The sequence below is a fragment of the Myotis lucifugus genome, unplaced genomic scaffold (genome assembly GCF_000147115.1).
Source record: "Myotis lucifugus unplaced genomic scaffold, Myoluc2.0 scaffold_450, whole genome shotgun sequence".
Lineage (NCBI taxonomy): Eukaryota > Metazoa > Chordata > Mammalia > Chiroptera > Vespertilionidae > Myotis > Myotis lucifugus.
Window position 1 is genome coordinate 462,601 of NW_005871498.1, and position 18,504 is coordinate 481,104.

Here is an 18,504-nt window from a genome sequence, read left to right on the forward strand (position 1 = left end):
TCTGCAATTACACATATTTTGCAAATGCTAATACTTCTATGGTGGAAAAAGAAGGCCAAAGGGAAGAAAAGGAAAACAAATTGGGGTTGGGGGAAAGGAGCTGGTTTGAAGGAATTTTATCTAATTTCATTTTAATTAGATCCTTTTTCTAACTGAGTTTCTAATTTTTCAATTAGCAATTAGCAGCTGCAACTCATTCTGAGCATCACGAGGTGCCAAAGACACTAATTACACCACAGGAGTGGGAGGCTGGAAATGAGAAATAAAATTATCCATGAATGTTATTAGAAGAAAGAAATGATTACTCTCCGTAATAATATACCGATGTGAGCCTAATTAGATTGAAGGATTCAGAGGGAAAAATTGAGGCTTAAAAATGAATTACATTTAGTTGCCTTGAGGTCATAATTTTGCCATAAATATTGCTTTAGCACATCTCACTTGAAAACAGGTTTACAAGCCTGATAATGTTTATGTCAGGTTGTTTGGAAATGACCCACATCTCTAGTACACAATAACCCCAAACATCAATGACTTCTGAAATGCCAATACTCTTCCTATAAAATGCGTGTCTGAGATTTCAAAAATAAACACTCACACCCATGTCCATACATAAACAAAGCAGTAAAAACAATACCCAGGCACTGAGAGATGCCAAAGCAAAGATGCCCCTTTTGGCATTGAAATGGAAAGTTTGTGTGGCTGCAGTTTCCAATCTGTTGGTCCAATTCGTTTCCTTCCGCCTATGACAGGGCCGAGCCTGTAACTGTGTTTTAGGGAAGAAAGCCACAAGTTGATGGCTCCTCCATATCTAGAAGTTGCTAGTTTGAAAAACACTCTACTCAAGAATAGTTTAGTTTTGTATCAACAAAGCAGCCACACAGACCGTCTGTATTCTCAGAGCTAATTGTCTGGCTCTGGACACAGGAAATCAAAACTATGGTATTGATTCCTAATTAGCTGCAGAGAAATCCCCCCAGACTCCTCAAGTAGCTGGCCGTGGCTTTAGTAGACTCCAAAAAAAGCCATCCCTTCCCTTTCTAAGTACCACGCTAGTGATTGGGGCCAGCTTAGCAAACAATCCCACAACCTCTGTGGCTCGTAGGTTGCTTCTTCATAGCACGAGGCAATACTGCCTCCTGTAATTCTCCTTCGGAGAAAGGTCCGAAGCTTTTGCAGGGACGTGGGAAATTCAGTAACTTAAGTATAAGCATCCACTTCACCTTCCAATAAAATTCCTGAAATTCTTACCTTCACCCACTTTTCTCGTTTTCTCCATACAGTTCCTCAATTCTAGTGGCTTTTCCTCTTTCATAGTGGTTTCCAAATGCCTTGACCCCTCTCCTGAACTCTATCCTGACAGTGTTCACCATGGAAGCAGCAATTTTAGCTGAAGTTTACATCAGCACCTTAAAATCAACACTGGCAGTATCCATCACATGTTTATGCTCTTCAGCCACACCCCAAAGTGCCCCTCAACCTCCATTCTAAATGTCTGTCAAGGCCATGGCCATCCTCCCAGGAGCCCTGACTTCAGTCCTTGAAGTCATCTTTGATTTCCCCCATTTCTTCCTTATTCCCAGCTCCTTTCTGAGCATTTCTAGTCTGCAGGCTCCACCTCCGTAATTGGCTTCTTTTCTCATTCCCAATGCCCTGCCATAGGCCATCACTTATTCCTACCATAACTTCCTAACCAATTCTTCTGGAAAAATGCCTCCTACCCTTCTCTCCCAACTTATCTTTCTGCAAAACTGCCTGGATCGTGTTAGTTTCCACCAGAACTAGTTAGTGGTTGCCTCTGCTTTGGGAAAAAAGCTCAGACTCCTAAGCTTTCATGTTCTTTCTCCAACCCATAATTTGAATGTAAAGTTTCCTCTTCTGCTCAGTATTCTATGCTACATCCAAACTAATGCATGGGTTCAATGCCTTACTTGTTCTCTATCTTTTAATTGATATCCTTCATATCTATTTCCAGAAAGTCAAATCCTACTTATTCTGCAAGAAGCAGCTCAAATGGTGAAAATATTCATAATCCTCCTTTGCATGCAGAGAGGGCTTTTAATTTTCAAAGCGAGTCCACACCCACTGAGTTTATTTAAGCCCCACAACAGCTCCAAGGGAGGCAGGAAGGATAGGCATTATTAAGCCTCTTTTCCAGAGGAGGAAACTGAGACGCAGGCAGGGTAGGTGAATTGCCTGTAATCAGTGGTAGACCAGATGCAGACCCCTGACTTTCAGCTGATGCTCTTCCTTTGAGCACTGGCAGTGCTCGGACGGTGCTTGTTTTCGCTTTTCAATCATTGGAATGGAGCCTTGCAGTAAATCAACTGCCCTCCTGACGGAACCTGGAAAAATTGATGAGCTCCCATTCCCTGGCCCGCCTATCTGTCTTTATATATCTCACCGCATTTGCCACTAATTATATTTCTCTTTATAATCAGAGCTCTCCAGTTAAGTAATGCAATTGATCATTCCTGAAAAATATCACTAATTCCAAAAAGGCTCAGAAGCATTTTGTCATACTGTTTTCTTTGTCATTTCTCCACGCCTGATGTTAGAATTATTAAGATGGCACATGCATCAGACGGGGCGGGGGAGAGTGTCTGTATGTGTCAGGGAAGAGAAGGACTTAGGGAAGATATTTGATATTGTATTTTAAGGCAAAAAAGGCAAAAGTTAACTTAAAATACAAAGTAACAGAAGAGACAGAAATCTTTGTTAATCTGAAGCATCTGCAAAGAAGAGAGCAGATGCTACACTTGCTCTGTAAACTAAGCTTGCCTTGCACTTGTTTCTGTCACTGCCAACAGGTTGTGACAACTCTATCAATGAGCAGAAAAGCAGGGTTGGGTGGGATCACGCTGGATAAGGCAGGGAAAAGGTTTCATCTTGGAATTCCCCCACCCTAAGCTACTCTTCTCTTTTGTCTCCTTCAGGACAGTAAAGTCAAAGAACTACCTCCCAAGCTTGCATGGAGGGGGTGGCACAGGGAAGGCATGATTCATGCCACCTCCAGGGGTGGTTAGAATGAGGAGCGATACCAGAGGCTTTCTGTGTGCTTGTTCTGCTGTTACCCTCCAAACACTCATTTGGGCAGAAAATGGAGTAAAGTAGACAAGGGAGAAGCAAGAATAACAATCCTCAGAAATTCTGTGCCCTCATGATTTCTTCTTCTTCCCTTAATGTCTTAGTTTTAGCTTCAAAAGTTGTCTTCTGGATTTTAATGTCCTGGTCTTACTTAGATCTATCAACACTTCTTAATTTATGTGGCTAATTTGGTCTACGTGAGGACTAGGAATCATATCCAATTCAGCAATACAGACACAACATGGAAGAAATTTATATAGATATCATGTATTAAGTACCTACTATGTGTCAGACACCATGCTAGATACAGACCTTATCTCATTTAACCTTATGGCACACAGTTGGATAAATGTTGTTAATCCCATGAACACAGATGAGGAATTTGAAGCTCAGAGTGACTAAGGATCTTGACCAAGTTCCCAGAGCTAAGAAATAATAGATCTAGAGTTCCAACCCAGGTCTGATGGCAAAGCTTATGCCTTCCCATTGGACTGCTCTGCCCACTGACCTTGTCCATTCTCTGGAATAATGGAAAGAGTGTGTCTATAGAGTCATTCAGATCTTGGTTCAAATCCTGATTCTACCACTTATATACTGAAGAATAGTAAGTAATTTCTATCTTTAATGACTATTTGAAGTAGTCTCCAGTGCATTACTGGGTAAAGATGAAGGAAACATTTTTGTGAACACCTTGTCCTACTCCCATGATTCTACCTTATGTGTGAAAGGCAGCAGCACATAATGGAAAACATAAAATTTTACTTTAAAAAAGAAAATTTGGTTTGAATTCCCCTTATGCCACTCAGTCGTTGTGTGATCTTACATAAATCACAAACTCTCTGAATTTTCATTTCCTCGGTAAAATGGGGATTCTAATGTTATAGATATCTTACAAAGTTGTCATGTAAGTCACATCAAATGTAATAATAGATATGAAAATTTTTAAAAATATAAAGCATTATACAAATATCCTATATAATAAAAGCCTAATTGCTAAGTGTCTAACCGGTTGGCTGTTCAACTAAAGCGTAATATACTAATGATATGCTAAGGCCACTCAACCGCTCACTATGACGTGCACTGACCACCAGGGGGTAGACGCTCCGACAGGTAGATTAGCTTGCTGCTAGGGTCTGGCTGATGGGGACTGAGCGAGAAGGACTGGACATGCCCTGGAACCCTTCCTCAGTCCCTCCCCGCTGGCCAACCTCCCACATCCCTCCCCAGCCCTGATTGTGTACTGGTCAGGTCCCTCGGCCTGGCCTGCGCCCTCTCACAATCCAGGACCCCTCAGGGGATGTCGGAGAGCTGGTTTCAGCCCAATCCTGCAGGCCAGACCAAGGGACCCCACTGGTGCACGAATTCGTGCACTGGGCCTCTGTATTAAATATTGTATAGTATCTCATTTAAACATAGATATATGCATATATATGCAGTACATATATGTATTTATGTATTTATATATAATATATACATATGGCACAATATGCTTAAGGTAAATTAACCCTCTGCCTCCTCTACTCACTAGTACTTTTTTTACCCCTATCTATCTTTGTCCAGGTGGGAAAATGCCCAGGAAGCCTCAAGTCAGATCAAGAAGTTAGATCACCAGTTAATGCAAAGAATGACTAAATGGCACTTGGTGTTACTCTGGCTTCTGAGCGGGGTGCAGGAGGAAGAAGTCTTTAATCTTCTGAGTTGTGGGGTAATAGGCAGCAGGAAAAAGCTCTCTGCCTTGGAGTGTGCAGTGATCTTTCAGGATGAAAAGTCGGTCAGAATGCAGGCAGGGTGGTTTGCTAATCAGGAACAGGACATGCGAGTGGCATGCATGTCAGGACAGGGACATTGATTTCTCTTTCTATTCAACATTCTTGAAATCTGGAGAAGCCAACCCCTCCAGCAAGACTATTTCAGCTGCCAGTGGAGAGAGAAGGAGTCCCGAAGGTGGGGAGCTGCCTCTGCTCCTGAAACTTCATTGGATCTGAAAGTCTCCCCCTCCTCCCCCACCCTTTCCCCTCCCTCTTTCCTCTCCTCCTACTGCTGCCAGGTGCCTAAAGGAAGGGATCATGGATGCACATCCTAAGCCACCGTGGATAGACAGGGAAGGCTAAAAGATGGGGAGGCGGGAGGAGTTCCTGAGGCCTCTCCTGTCTTCTCAGTCTCCCCAGGTCCTGGGCCCTGGCGATCCGGGAGCTCACTGAGCTGTCACAACGTCCCGGCCTGGCGCTGGTGGCAGCTGTCCATGGCAGGCCAGACTCAGCATCTCGTGGAGCCTTCCTTGTCTCACAGCCCGCACCCCGAAGCTAACACCCCTTGGTCTCCAGCTGGTCTTGGCCCCCTACTGTTCTCATTTGTGATTTTATTTTGCTCAAATGGGAGGAGTGACTCAGAGCTGGGCTCCCATCCAACTGGTCCAGCACCATCTTTCTCCTCCCCGGGCTGTTCGCTCGCTTGCTCCTCTTCGGGAGGATCCTTGCTGGGTCTGCCTTCCTCCCTCCATCTGGTGCTGCCCGCGCGCTGCGTGGGGCCTGCAGGGCTGGAGCTGCCCGGGCAGGGAGGCCAGCGAACAGCAAAGCCTTCGCCGCAGTGGATGGGAATCCAGACAGCCTGGGTTTCTCCGCCAGTCGGAATCAGAGACACAAAACACCTAGAGAGATTTTAAAACATTCGAGAGAAGAGAAGCAAATGCACAGCATGGGAGAGCTTTGCCCAGCCAGCACTTTTATTAGCAATAAATCTGCTCTAAAAATGTTTGGTAAGAAAAAAAAATTGGTCAAATCACTCTCATGGAAGCCTATTTCTCCCACACTCAGCCATTTTCCTACATCAACTCTTCACTCTTCCAGAGAGAGCCCCCAGCCATGTAACACAACATCCAAACTAAACTCACCGCATTCCCACCCCAGTCCGCTGCAGGACACAGTTCGCTGCAGGCCGGGTCCAGCTGGCTGGCTGCTGTGGCCGGCGGAGCCCACCGGGTTTCCAGTTTTGTGCTGACCCTCGAACTTGTGCTTCTGCTGTAAAAATCACAGACCTCTCCATCTCCAAGCTGAAGGCTGGGGAGAGACGAGTCTCAGGTGCTTCATCTTCCTGGATCCTGAGGATGGGGGTACGTCCCTGAAGGGGCAGGATGCTCTCAGCTCAGCCGCCAGGAAATGACTGCTAACCAGTCAGGAACTGAGCCTTGTGTCTGCTCTCTGTGGCTGGATGGACAGAGGTCAGATGCGTTTGTTTTAGAAGTCTCCCTGCATTACCCTTCAGGTGCTGATCACTAGCTGTGCAACTGAGGAGGTCAGGTCCTTACAAAATAAAGGGGGTATCCAATGGACAAGGCTTGTCACATGTCTCTGAGTGGGCGATGCTTGGCACACGTCTCTCAATGGACGATGCTTGGCACATGTCTCTCAATGGGTGATGCTTGGCACACATCTCTCAATGGATGATGCTTGGCACATGTCTCTCAATGAGCGATGCTTGTCACACATCTCTGAATGCTTGCTACACATCCAGTGCTAATTTTCCAGGACCAAGCTCAGTGCTAATTTTCCAGGACCAAGCTCCTACTAACCTGCTATACCCATTTACTTTTGTGACTCGGTCCATTCACTGAGCCCACATGGTATTTGCACCAAGAAGCCCAACAAGGCCTCCAGAGAAGGTCACGCCATGCACCTCTCAGCATCCCTAGGGAGCTGGGCCGCCACCTTCTCCAGGGGGTTCCGCCTGATTGCTTTGGAAGTTCCAGTCTCGGTGACCACACTCTGCCCTGGTCTGATCCCAAGAGCATGAGCATGTGGCAATCGAGGCTAATGCATGACCCCAAAGAGAGTAATTAATTATGTCACAGCCGATAAATACCGGCACAATTAGTGCTCACTCCTTTGGAAATTACATCTTACCTCAAGACAGCCCTGCTCTCTGACCTTGTCAATACATTGATATGTTACAAATAAGTGGTTTTATTGGGAGTGAGAGGCAAGCTATCTTGAAACTAAATTTGACTAGAATACGCTTCCCAGTAAAGCAGTTTCACTCAGATGCAAAATGATGCTAGAACCCCAAACCACACCATGGTCCTCAGCAGCAGCAGTAGGAACACTGACCCAGTCATGGGCTGAATAATGTTCCTACTGGTGACTCTGAGCAAGAAAAGGGAATCAAGGAGCGAAGGAGGAGGAGATAAAAGAAAGACAAGCCATTATCCAGGAATCTGGGATGATGAGGTGGGGAGAGGACATCAGAGCAGGCAAAGAAAGAAATGGGAAGAGACAGGAAGGGGGACTGGGGGACAGGGTGCAGCCAAGGGCCATTCACTGCACCAGGTGGTCGGTCTCTCTCTCTCTCTCTCTCTCTCTCTCTCTCTCTCTCTCTCTCACCACCACTTTTTATCCACTTAATTAATTCAGTACAAATGGATATGGCACCAACTATAAGCAAGGCTCTCTAGAAATCCTCAGGGATGAGATACAGAGATACATGGTTTCTGATTTTAAATTACATACATTAGTTCCACTGGGGTTAAATTATAGACACAAATACCAATACTACTAGCTGGACATTATGAAGTTTGCCATAAAGCTCTCCGTTAGTTTCAAATAAGACATTCTTGGCCAGGGGTGAGGAATTTCAGAGAGGAGTTGTAATTTGAGCAGCATCTAACTAAATGAATGCACTCTTTCCTGGTGCTAAGGAATTTTTTCTTTCCAGGGATTCATGGTAAGAAGCTAATCTTCATCTCGGAGAAAATTGTGGAACCAAATGACAGATGAGCTGATAATGAAATGTGGAACTGCTTCCAGAGCTTTCTAGGTGTAAAGTTTGCCCACACGATACATCTGCAATCAGGCTGTATTCCCACCTTGTCTTCTACATTTATTTCCGGTCCCTCCTCTTCTCTCCTAAGCGTTTAGCCTCCCCTTCCCCTGCAAGAGCCGTAGCTGCAAGGAAGTCTCTTGGGAACCTGTTAAAATGCAGATGAAAAGGCCCTCACCCCAGCTAATGGAAGCGGGAGCACAACCTGAATTTCTAATGTCTGAGGGGATCCCTAAATGAATTTGAAATGGTTGTCTCTGTAAATTGAAGGACCAATGTCCATTAATGCTGGAAGATTCTCCCACCTGTTGCATTGTGGACACTATGATGTAGAAATATGGGGATCTCTCCCTCTGAAAGCCAGTACATAATGATGACAGGGAGTGTTGGCCTTGTTAAAACTGTTTTTGTGTTCCAGACGTTTCAGATCTTTTGGAGGATGTTTGGGAGTGGGACAAGAGCAGGAGTTAGACCTCAGGATTTCTTTGACCTGGGTTGAATATCAATGCATTGGGTCACCCAATTAGTCTCTACTGGCTACATAAACTTGGAGTCTCTACTGGCTGCATAAACTTGGGGTTGACAAGTCTCAGGTGAAAGGCTCCTGAGAGTAAAAGTGCAAAAACTTCTCCCTCTCCAAGGAATCCGCCCTCTCAAGGATGTTATTTCTTTCCAAGAAACACAAATTAGCTAGCTGCCACTACTAACCTCCAGACCAACACAAACACCCATCCCCCCCCTTGAAATTAACCTTCTATTCTGAATCTAAACAGGGTCTAATTAGCCCCAAGCACTGGTGGGCGAACTGAAAGAGAAGTCTATAGGAAATTAAAACAAGGGATAGTTTTACTGATGGAACAAAAAAAGGAGAGGAAATAGCAAAAGGCCATCGTCCAATTATCCTCCTTCAACCTCCGCCCCCTGTTCCTTATCCTGCATCTCCATCCGTCTTCCTTTCTTACAAACCTTGTAAAAGAGTCTGCTTTTCAGACAAATACTTTTCCCATCTCACTTGACACTGAGAAGGCAGGAAAAATATTGCCCATCACGATAAATATCAGTATAATATTCCAATTTTCCAGCATTTGACAGCAATCAAGGGAAGAGTAATGTGTTTGCTCTGTGACTAAATCATTTAGAGACCAAGGTATTCTGTCTCATTCTCATTAGGAAAAAAAATATTCCAATAATCTCATTATCCCAGTGTGAATAACAGTATAAAGGCACCAAGACTAATGACTTCTCCTGTGCTTGGCTCCATGGACACCAGCCGGCTATGCTTTGATGGGACATGCCTTGGTAATGGGGTCTCTAGCAGTGATCCCGCGGCCTGAGACCTCCTGCTCTGTCTGCAGCAATCTTTACACACATCCCTGGATTCCAAAGACTCTTTTTATGTTCTTTAAAAAAAAAAAGAAAAAGCTAACGCCAATGGAAAAAGAATGTGTCATGGCATATTAAACTTTATGAAAATCCTCCTGGAGAATAGCATAATTTCACGGTGCATTACTCTGAAATGACCTACTACTTGAACAATTAATGTCTAAGGTCTAGCCTTGATTTCCCCTTGCTGTATTTGACCCGTAGCTGGAATTGTCAACAATGCCAAGGGTTGGACAGTGAGTCGTGAGATGAGGAGGAGCCTGGAAATGAATCCCTGTCTGCTGTATTTTCTTTTATCAGACATAGTGCTCTCCTCGTTGGTTCAAAATGAAAGGAGGAAAAAGCAGTTACTCTCACTGGGGTACATCGTAAGCAGTGAAACGGGACAATCAATGGGTCTGGGCTGCCTGACACTACTTGAGCCAATTAAACAGAGAAGGTTAAATCCTATGTGAGCATTTATTCCAATACTGCCAGCAGTAAGGGAGAGCAGCAGGTCATCCATGAAAATCTGCTCTACACCCCACCACAAACCAGGTGCTTATATTGGGTAGAAGAACAAAGATTACGTGGGGAAGTAGGCAAAAGGGATTAAGAATGGGCAGGCAAATGGGAAGTTTATAGGCAATTCGGGCTGGGGGTTTGCAAAGGCCTGAAGGTATGCAAAGCACTGGTGCCTCTGGTTTCTGCAACAAAGTTGTTCATCTTTCCCTGATAATAGCCAGCTCCAGGATGTGGAGGATGGGCCGCATTCCCAGATGAGCTCACATGTGCAATTCCCAGCCAGGTTAGAATGTGCTTTCTTTAATCAGAACCAAACAATCACGGTTAACAGAGCATGGTTAATATTTCTCATAATTATTCTGAACCCCAATATTCTATTTCTGCCCCTAACAGCAGCACAGCCTGCCAGGAAAACAGCACAGTCTAGGAGACATCAATTCTACTTCTTTTGGGTCTGACACTAATTTACTGTGTAACTTTGGGTAAACTTCTTTTCCTCTCTGGCCTAAGGTGGGGAATGGAGGGATCTTCCTTGTTACGCATCTAAAAGAAATCCTGTAGTGGTAAGCAAATAGATATAGAGTAGGTCCTCTGACCTCCTTGGAATAAATGCTCAGAATTTCTCCTCTAATTATTTTGCTGTCCTTTCTATCCCCTATGTCTCATTCTACTCACTTGTTTATTCCACCTTCCTCCCTGCACCCCATCCCCCTCCACCTACACACAGAGAAGCAGACAATTGGTAGCCCAAGAGCATCTGCTTAGACTCACATAAGACACTTTAAATTCATAGGAAAAGGCCATGGTACAGTAGAGTTGGGAGGAATCTTATAAAATATCCATGTGAGTTCCTTCACTCTGAGGGGGAAAAAAGATTCAAAGAAGAGAGAGGTTTCCCAAGACCACACAGTTGTTTATTGGTAGAACCACCAATTCCCTTCTTTGCATAGGACAGTGGTCATTTGGGTGATTTTCCAGGGCTTAAATGCAGATAGCTAAGTCCACACACAGAAATAAATAAATAAAAATTGAAAGAAGGCAAAAATGTTGGTTGGGCTTTCTCTCCTCCCATTCTTCCAATCTCCCTTCCTTCTGACTAAGGCAGGGAGCAGTGTCTCTCAGCTGCCCCTCAGAGTCCCCACTCTCTGAGTAGGTATTTTCTTTACACTAAATGACATGTGCTCCATGGAACCACCAACCTCCCAAAAAATTAATTAGAGGGGGGAAAAAAGATTCTCTTAGTTTGTGATTCAGAGATGTGTTCCCAAGAAAGCAATCTAATTATCTGATTTGAAAGAAGTTATACTAACATGAGAATGTTAGGGCCCTGGTAGGGTAGCTCAGTTGGTTAGGGCATCATCCCCATACACCAAGATTTCAGGTTTGATTCCAGGTCAGGGCACATACAGGAGTCAACCCATGAATGAATAAATAAGTGAAACAACAAACCTCTCTCTCTCTCTCTCTCTCTCTAATCGGTAAGTACATTTTTAAAAGATGAGAATGTTAGGTTTAATTTTCATAAGGGATTTTGTCTTAAAGGAGGAGCTCGTTAACTATAAAGCAAGACACTAAATGGATGTTTAAAATGTTTAGAGAGAAGAAGGGCCTTTCCTAAGACTCACCTGATCTACCTAACCCCTCCCCCTTTTGTCCTGCCCTATTGAAAGCTTTCCATTTGTATACTGAGCTGAGATGGAAGCTGGCAACTCATTTGACTGCTTCTTTAAAAATAAAATTCATTCTTATGTACAGTCAGCTATTTTGTAGAATAATCGTGTGTTTGTGTCTGTTTGACATTTCCTCATAAATGTATTCAGATTGCTTTTTTTTTCTTTTGCAGAAATGCCACAAAAGTAATGCTGTGATCTTCTCAATGAAATATATCAGGAAGCAGATCATGTAAATTTGTGCTATTACTGGTGATGTTAACTTTCATCTCTTGATTAAAATGGAGTTTGCCAGGTGACTCCACTCTAAAGTTAATTACTAAGTATTTTGTACTTATTAATTAATAAGTGATTTGTGGGAAGATGCTCTGATAGTATGTAAATATCTTGTTCCTATTCAAATTTTACCTGATAGTTTTAATTTCTATTGATGATCCTTGCCTGAATTATTTAATGTTCTGATGGTACGGAAATGGTGATTTTTCTAATGCTTATACTACTTCTACCTTTATTAGTTGGCATCCTATCGTAAGACAGAGCTTTCACTTCCACTCATTCACATTTATATTAACATGAAAACATGAGTTCTTATTTTATTCAGTGGGTCATAACCTGTTACTATCACTATTTATTTTTAATGCTCTAGTTACCAGATTTAGCTAGTAGGAGTTCAGCCAAGCATACTCTCATATGTGTCTCTCATATCTTCTGACACTCTTTTAAGCACTCTTATTTTCTGACCCAGGAAGATGGTACAGTCTCATGTTTTACTTTCCCTGACCCAGTCCAAGAATTTATTATTTCTTTAAGAAGTCCTGATTTATTTTCATGGATAATGGTATTTAGGGAGCAAATTTAGGTCTGTTCATTGTTCCTGACATGTCAGTGATTCTAGGTCCTCTCAATAGCAAAGCTAAGAAATACATTTATGTATTTATATAATAGATATTTGTGTGTATAGATATAGGTAGGAAGATAGATAGATAGATAGATAGATAGATAGATAGATAATAGATAGATTGCTAAAACCATGAGTTTGAAGGGAAATATAAGACATTTGGGGGGGCTAACAATCTGAATCTGTGCCAGGAACCAGTATTCTGCCACACATTCTTGCTAGTATAATTAAGCCCCATCCCTCTTATCTGTAATGCTTGTACAGAAGCCATAAGCCAGGAACCATACATACACAAACCCTTTTGGGGGCTGGCAGCGCTGGCACCAGACAGACCAAGTTTCTGAGTATAATCTCACTTCCCCTATCCCAACCCACGGGGGTGCTGCAAGGCCCTCAATAGGTCCCAAAGCCTGACCCATATTTGGGGGACAAAGGAAATAAAGGGTATAAAGGGAAAGCTTCATCCATATTCACTCACTCAGGCTTTGGAGAACTGACTCTCCTGAGTCACTGAACTAGTACATCTACAAATGAAGGTGTTGTGTGCGTGTTTTTCCTGAATCTCCAGGTACTTGTTGTGTGCTTTCCAGTTGCCTGATAAATTCTGTAACAAGTTCACATCAATACCTCCAATTCTAACCCAGTACCCCAGGGTTTATTATGTCCTCCCCTCTTTCCATATTTGTAAGGCTCATCTGAACAGTAAGACACTGGCTGCTACTATCCTCAAATTATTTTCTTATTTGCTCAACTTCCTGGGTTTAATTCATATCAGGTTCTCTCCTTGGCCACAGTCACACTAATCTTGACCACACAAATTTCCTCATTGGTCTTAACCCTGCTAGGCTATACCACTCAATTTGAATTTCTGAATAAACCCTTATCCCACAGGACATACCAAATAATTGGTTAATTCTTCATACTCAGACTGTATTGCTAAAATTTTTGTGTTGACAGTCAATACTCTATTAGGAATTTTAAAGAAAATGTAAGGTTCTTTTATATCTATCCATGGTTTTATCTTTTGTGGTGCTCTGCATTCCTTCCTGAAAAATTAGTCTTCCATCAAGTATCAGAAAAATATTCTTTATAACTTTTGTAGTTCAGATCTGATGAAGAATAATCATCTCTGCTCATCTATCTGAAAAAAAAGCAAGGATAATTGTACTGGATAGAGATTTTTTTTTATCCGCACCCATGGATATGCTCTTTGATTTTTAGAGAGAGAGAAAGGAAGAGAGAGAAGAAACATCAACTTGATCGGGAACTGAACCCATGACCTTTCAGTTTATTGACAATGCTCCAACCAACTGAGCTACAATCTTGAGGGCTAGATATAGAATTTGAGGTTGACAGTGTTTTCCTTTCTTTTAGCACTGAAAGATGTTGTACTATTGTCTTCTCTCTCTTTTATGATATAAAGTTAGTCATCCTTCTTATTGTTGTTCCACAGTACATTTATCTTTTTTAATCTAGCTATTTTTAAGACTTAATTTTTATAGTTAATATTTATCAGTTTGATTATAATGTATTTAAGTGTTATTTAATTTATTCTACTTGGGGTTTGCTGAGCTTTTAGGATCTGTGAATTGACACCTTTCATCAATTTTGAAAATTTCTAGGCCATTATCTATTCAAATATTTCTTCTGTTCTTCTCTCCCCCTCTTCTCCTTCTGAGACTCCAGTTATATATGCTGTTGGCTTTTTGATATTACCCCATAGGTCTCAAATACTTTGCTTGTTGTTTTTCTTTCTATTATTTAGTTTTAGTTTTAGTTTAGTTAATTATATTGACCTATATTTCAATTCATGGACAATTTCTTCTGTTGTACCCAGATTGCTATTCAAGCCACTGAATAAAGTCTTTATTTCTGATACATATTTTCATTTCTAGATAGCTCGTTTTTATACTTTTTTAGCTAAAATATTTAATATATTTATAAAGGTTGATTTAAATCCTTATTAGCAAATGATCTTAACATCTGGGCCATCTGTATGTCTCCTATTGATTCTTTTTTTAGCTGAAATTTTCGTGCCTCTCCTCATGTTTTTTTTTTTAAAATATGTTTTATTGATTTTTTTACAGAGAGGAAGGGAGAGGGACAGAGAGTTAGAAACATCAATGAGAGAGAAACATTGATCAGCTGCCTCTTCCACACCCCCTACTGGGGATGTGCCATTGACTGGAATCGAACCTGGGACCCTTCAGTCCACAGGCCAAGGCTCTATCCACTGAGCCAAACCGGTTAGGGCTCTCCTCATGTTTTATAATTGTAATTGTGTTGAAGGACATGTTTTATAATTGTAATTGTATAAAGGACATCATATATAAACAAACAATAAAGACTGGAGTAAATAATATTTAACACTGTAAAAAATTACATCTCTTCTTGAACCAGGCTGCTAAAGTTTGTGGACAAAGTAAATCTACTCTGCACTTCAGCTGGATCTGGGCTTTTGGCCCCATTAGTTATATTTACCTTTCCAATTGTTCCAAATATTTTGAAGGTGGGATCAGGTATTTTCTTCAGCAGGTCATGACATCTGCGTACTGTGACAATCTTGAGAACTCTCTAGGCACTATCCTTCCAAATTGGGGGTCTCTCTCTCATTTACAGTCTGTCAGATACTTGGGTCCCTGTAAAGTAGTCTTTGCTTTCCAGTTCTGATGCTGGCTCTCAGTGTCTGAAAGAAATACTCTGTAGGCCTGTTTCTAGCCCGTATTGAGTCACTAAACTGCACTTGGTAAAGGTCCAGAGAAACGTACAGACATTTCTGTTACCTCTTCTTCCTGTGCCCCACTGGACTCCTGCCTTGCTCTGAGACAGTCCCCTGGTATCAGAGGGAAATCTCTCTCAGTTCTTCCACCCCAGCTGCCCCCACTTTCAGCACACCGCCCAGGTGTGGCAGGTGGTGTGGAGAAGGTCCACGGAAAAGAGTGATGAACGTATGTAAAATCACTCTGTGCATCGGACTTCAAAATTCTGAACTGTCACGTCAGTCTATATGCAGCTATGAAATGTTCATTAAGAGTAAGGTTGCCCTAGCCACTTTGGCTCAGTGGATAGAGAGCTGGCCTGCAGACTGAAGGGTCCCAGGTTTGATTCCAGTCAAGGGCACATGCCAGGGTTGCGGGCTCAATTCCCAGTGTGGGGCATGCAGGAGGCAGCTGATCAATAATTCTCTCTCATCATTGATGTTTCTATCTCTCTCTCTCTCTGCCTTCCTCTCGGAAATCAATATATATATATATTATCGAGTAAGATTACTTTCTCATTAAACTCTTTTGTGGTGGTCTCACTTCCTTTTCCATTATGTCTCTAGCAATAAATACAGCTATGAAATTATTTTCTCTTAGAAAGGGCGCTTCTTTTGGGGGGTTTAGTTTATTTAAAATTCTTTGAATCCTCAGAGCTCTGATGGGTTAAAAAAGAAAAACACTATGATTGTGGTTCATCCAGCTTGTCTTAGATGTTAGGATGAAAATAATTGTCTTCCGCACCACCCTGTTTTTTATATCCCCCCCACCACCTTGGTTTCTACAAGTCTAATCTTATTCTCTTCTCTTCTGGATTTTAATTCTTTCTTTGTCAGATCTTGTTCATATTAAGCCTTGGAAAAAACACAACTTGTGGAAAATGTTCAAAATGCAAATTTATATTGGTATGTCACTGTCCATTTATACTTTAAAAAAATTATCACCTGAGGATATGTTTTTATTGTTTTTTAGAGAGAGAAAGGGAGCGGGAGAGACAGAGAAACATCGATGTGAGAGAGAAATCTCAATTGGTTGCTTCCTGCATATACTCCAATGGGGGATTGAACCCACAACCTGGTATGTGCAATGACCAGGAATTGAACTGGCAACTTCTTGGTACATGGGATGATGCTCAACCAACCGAGCCACACCAGCCAGGTCTATACATTTTTTTAAATTGAGAGGTACCTAGATTGTTTTTTTAAAAGGGCGGGGGAGTGTCAGTTACACTTGGGAAATACATAAAACCAAATAATGACTTAAGTCATCGACTCTCCATTTAAAAATTAGAAATTTCTATTTCAATATGTTGATTTGCATTTAAATCTTAATTCAAAGGTATAACAGCCTATTTCCTTTTCTCATAACCCCAAAGGGCTTATTGAAAGCAGATAAACTACCCTCAAGAAAGGAGGTGAGGTTCACCTTTCTCTCTTTCTTACCTCCTCTTAGCTGCTGTTTTTAAACTTGCTATGGTTGAACTGGGGGGTAGGGTCAACATGGAAAAGGGGAGGAAGAGGGATGAGAAGGTTCTGGCTTCACTGGTACTGACTTAAGACAGTTGTATTGTCTTGGGGCTTGGCAAGAATATAAAGCTGGTTCTTTCCCTCATAAGCAAATAAGTGGGTTTTGGGAGGCTTCCCTACTAACGCCCCAACTGGAACTCCTTCTGACATAAGGTCTCCTGGTCAAGATAACTTTTAAAATTACACCAAGCTAACATCTTATCGTGAAGTTCACATCCCTTCTCTGGAATCAAGCACCTTGGACACACTGTTAGAAGGAAACACAATTATCTCTCACTATACTGCTACCGCAGGCCAGCTCAGATGGCCTCTCCCTCACATTACGGTCCCTTAGGCATGCGCTACATGCAGTCACTTGTCCCTCCAACTTTAAAGTACAAGGTTTACCTATCAACCTCTCCAGGTGATTTCTTTTACAGCTCCTCTGAACAGACTTGAGTGAGAAATCATAGGAATCCCAGAACAGATTTTTCCCAAAGAAACCATCATTAATTCTCCTACAATCTCAACAGATGCTTTTTTCATTTGTATTGTTAACATGAGAGCTAGCAAAATGTTCTCAGATGCTTACTTTTACCTATCTGCCTCATTTTGTAATTTTTACATCTATTTTCTCTTGTTGTCTCAGTGAAAACTTCCAATTTAACGTTTCGTTTCATCTCCCTTTCCCCCATCCTTTAAATATTGGTATTCCACAGGTTTCTGTCCTTGAGCCAATTATTGCTTCACTCAATACACCTTCCTTCCCTGAGCAGTTTTTCCACTCTCATAGCAACAATTATGCACATGCAAATTGCTTCTAATCCTTATGTGTAGGTCCATTCCCTCACCTGAGACTCTAATTCCAACCGCTTACTGAATAACAACACTGTGGAGGTTCCACTGAAACTTCGAATTTAACACGCCCCACATCAAGCTTATTATTCTCTTCATTCTGTTTCTAACTTCTTACTTCTGTTCCTTTATCTTCTTGGAATGGCCTTGGCTCCCCCCTCCCTCCACATTTTCTTTCTTTCTATTCATGAAGAAACCTAACAGCCTTCCAGCTTAGATGTCAACCTCTCATTTCCCACACCCAGAAAAATGGATTGCTTCTCTTCCAGACCCCTCAGATTTTTCTGTCCTCCGTCAGTGACACGATCTGCTCTATATTCACTTGTGTGCCCATCTCTGTCTTCATAGTTTGAAGTCCCTCCAAGGCAAGGACCACGTCCTCGTCTTCCCCAGTACCTAGGGTGGTCCTGGTACATAGTCTGCTCTCACTAAATATTTGTTTCATGTTAATTTTTGTTTATAGACAATATGTCATTAGACTCTTATGATTTATCACTAGATGAAAATTGTTACTGTCCTCAAATTCCAGACAAGAAAATTATAGTTTCAATGTGTTGAGTCACTAGAAACAAGGTCTCACAGACAAGAAAGAAGCTGAGTCAGCATTTTAGAACTACATTTTACTTTAGAACTACAAATCAACAGCCTAATACTCTTGTTTTCTGGGGTCTTTGTTTTCATGCCAACCTTATAGGGTCTGGCCTTTCAAGTACACTTCAAGATCTTTCAATCCCTAAGCTCCTGCTACACGTTTTTAGAAAAAAAGATGTATGAGGATTCTGCCTCTATTCTTCTGATTCCTCTTCATTCCTTCCAAAGAACAGAGCTAAAATCCAGCAATCAATTTCTTTAACTAAGTAATATGTCACAGACTTTCTACTTTGTTTCTTCATGATATCTATATCCATGTGAGCAGTTTATAATACTAGTACAATGCCACCCCCATGCATTTCTGCCTCTGTGGTTTACACAAGCACATCACCTAACATCTGGCCTGCAGTTAAAAGGGTATCACAGCCATGCATATAAGC